Below are 3,543 nucleotides of genomic sequence, written 5' to 3'. Positions count from 1 at the left end.
CATGCTAAGTCGTCTGCTCACCGACAAAAAGTCATACAGTAGCTCTTGTGTTGTCTGTCTTATCTTACTTATGTCAATCATTAATGACAAAGGCAAAGAGGATAAGGCCATCAGATACACACACACACACACACACACACACACACACACAAGTATGGATTTATTTTTTATTTCTCTCTGTGTGTGAATGCCACATGTGTGAAGGTGCCTTTGGAGGCCAGAAGAGGGCATCAGATACCCTGGAACTGGAATCACTGATGGTTCTGAGCCCATAGACATGGATACTGGGAACTGAACACAGATCATCTGGAAGAGCATCAAGCATGCTTAACCACTGAGCCATCTTTCCAGCTCTGGTTCAAATATGTATTTTAAAGCTATTTGAAAGCTATGGTCTACATAGAGAGTTACAAGCTGGCCAGTGAGACCATGTCTCAAAAGAAAGTCATTTGAATTCTCGTTTTAAAAAGATACTTTAATTGCACTCAAAGATGAGGTGTGTCTTTGTACCTCTGGGTGTAGTGTGCGATTCTTCGAGTTCACATGCTACATCATTAGACCCAGGGCCTTGAAGAGCTAGGCAAGGACTATACCATTGACTATTCCCAGGCCTAGCTGCAACACTGTGTTGAACAGGTTGTAGGATATAAAGGTGACAGTCTTCACCATCCATCTTGTTTGAGACAGCATCCCTTGCTGTTCACAATTGTATCTTCCAGACTAAGCTTTCTCCCCAACTGTAAAAGAGCTATAAACTTTTTCATACTTTCATATCTGGGGTCTCATGTAGTCAAATTGGGCCTCAAGTTCTATATAGCTAAGGGTTAACCTTGAACTCCTGAACTTCTTGCCTCTACCTCTTCAACGCTGGGGTCACAGACATGTCCCACTAGACTTGATTTATATGGTTCTAGAAATAGATCCCAAGGTCTTGTGAATCTTAAGCAAGGCCTCTACCAACTGAACTACATCCTCAGCCCCATTTTCATAACTCGTGTTCTTTAAAGCAGTAGTTCTGAACTATGTGGGTCGCAACCCCATAGGGATCACATATCAGATATTTATATTATGATAACAGCAGCAAAATTACAGTTATGAAGTAGCAACAAAAATAACTCTATGGTTGGAGGTCACCACAGCATGAGGAACTGTATTAATGGGTCACAACATTAGGAAGGTTGAGAATTATTGCCTTAAGGAGTTCTAAATAATGTTGTGGAGATAAGATGCCCTAAAATTCCCCAGAATATTTGTCCCTCTTTGCTGTTTGGAAGATGTCTTAGAGCATGTTTGGAGAGAAGCGGGGGGGGGGGGGCTACCTTGTTTGGCACAAAGGACCCCACTTGTTGTTCGAGCTTGACTGGGCATGGAAAGAGAGGATGGCACTCACCATTTGCTTCCAGCCCCTAAGTGTGGCAACCAGCCACGGACCCTGGTAAAGGCAGGGAGGGACATTTTGAGGAAAATATTAGGCCCCACTGTGGCTTAAAGAAGCTAATTCAAACAAATAGCTCCACATCTAGCAAAGAGAAGTCCCCAGTGGAGCGCTGCACATCCATGAATGATTTGATGCTAACAGGAGTAGACCCACAGTCCCTGCTGCTGGAGCAGGTCCAACTGGAAGAAAACAGATTGGAAAGAGCATCTGATAGGAGTCCCAGTGGCCACTTCCTTTATGGGGGGGGGTGTCCCTCCTCAAGTGCACTGACTTCCATTCTGTTAGTGTGGACAGACAATACAGTCAGAAGGCTTTTAAAAGTCAGCTGTAATAATGACAAAACAAAACATTTTTTTTTAAGTAAAGAGCAAAGGTACTATTTTTATACTTTATATATTTTAACATTTGTTAGTAATTTTTTCCTCTCTTCATCAGTTTATTAAACTTTAACTGAGAGAAAGATGTGGATTACTGAAAGGAAGTGTTAGTTTTGCTAGATAAATAAAAGCTGACAGGGAGTCGAGAGACTGACGCTGCTCCTTCACTGTTTCTATGTCTGCAGCTCTCGCCCTCATCCAGGGTAAACTAGGTTTTCAGTGCACCAGAGCCCGGCAGCTGCAGGAAGGACGTTCAGGTTTGTTTTGCTTTTATTTCTTCTTTAGAGACAGAGTCTTGTGTGTCCCAGGGTGGACGTGATCTCACTATGTAGTACAGAATAATAATGAACTTTTGATCCTCCTGTCTCTAACTCTTCATTGCTAAGCATACAGGCGTGCCCCAAAATGCCTGGTTTTATGTGGTGTTAGAGATTAAATCCAGCACTTCATGTATGCTAGGCAAATACTGTTAAAACTATAATGGAAAAAAGAAAAAAAAACTGGGTTCAACTTCACACCGGAAGGAGTGATGTGCTTGAGTCGGTGTGCCAGATGTAAATGAGTGATAGATGGGTCCCTTTCCTGCCCTAGGAGACCCTTCTCTTGGGAGAGATCTGAGCACAGTGGCTCCTGGTGGCAGGGTTAGAAACCAGTGTCTCAGGCACAGGTGTGTTGGAAACTTGTCTTACAGGTCCTGCTGTCTGAAGACTGAAGGTGACTGAGTCACCATCTGACTTTTCCTTTCATGTCAGGAATGGAGAAAGGAGGAGAAAAGAAACAAGGATATAAATAGTGAAGGAGCTCAGCTGATAGGGAGGGGAAGAAGAGGGAGAAGAGAAGACAGAGGGAGAGAGGGAGGATGAGAGAGGAGAGGGAGAAGGGGGAGGAGGGGTTTTCAAGGAGAACCTAGTATCCAGCTGCGTGGCTCCTGGATACTCACAGAAATTTAGGAAGAAGGAACTAGCCGGGCATGGTGGCTCACACCTTTGATCCCAGAAACTTGGGAAGCAGAGGGAGGAGGAACTCTGTGAGTCTGAGGTTAGCTTGGTCTACCTGATGTGTTCCAGGACAGCCAGGGCTACACAGAGCGACTGCCAAACCAAACCAAACAAACCAAGAAGAATGAACTAGCTGGCCCACCCTTGCAAAGCAATGGCATGCCACGTGATTGTTGGTGAGGTTTGGTTCCTGAAATAGTTTCTTTCTGCCATTCCAGAAACTGTGAGGTAGCTAAGGAGTCACAGGTAAGGAGGAAACTGTGGTCCACTAGTGTTCTCTAAAATAAGACCAAGTACGTTCACATTAGACTAGTACTAGGTTAGCGCGGGGGACTTGGTAGATAAAGCGAGAGGACCAGAGTCCAGTTCCCCAAATCAAACAAAAGCCAGGAGGGTGTGGCTGCCTGCAGTCCCTGTGAGTCGGGGTTGAGAAGGGATTTCAAAAAGCAAGTGGCTAGCTAGACTGTCCCAAATGGCTAGCTCCGGGTTCAGCAAGATACCCTACCTCACTGAGTAGGATGGACAGCAGTCTAAGAAGACAACTGACACCAACCTTGTCATCCACATGTGCAACCACACATATATGAACACACACACACACACACACACACACACACACACACAGAGAGAGAGAGAAAGAGAGAGAAAGAGAGAGAGAGAGAGAGAGAGAGAGAGAGAGAGAGAGAGAGAGAGAGAAGCAGCAACAAAAACATCCTCTTTCCTTACCCAG

The sequence above is a fragment of the Peromyscus leucopus genome, chromosome 7 (assembly GCF_004664715.2).
Source record: "Peromyscus leucopus breed LL Stock chromosome 7, UCI_PerLeu_2.1, whole genome shotgun sequence".
Lineage (NCBI taxonomy): Eukaryota > Metazoa > Chordata > Mammalia > Rodentia > Cricetidae > Peromyscus > Peromyscus leucopus.
Note: the sequence above shows the minus strand (reverse complement) of the source record.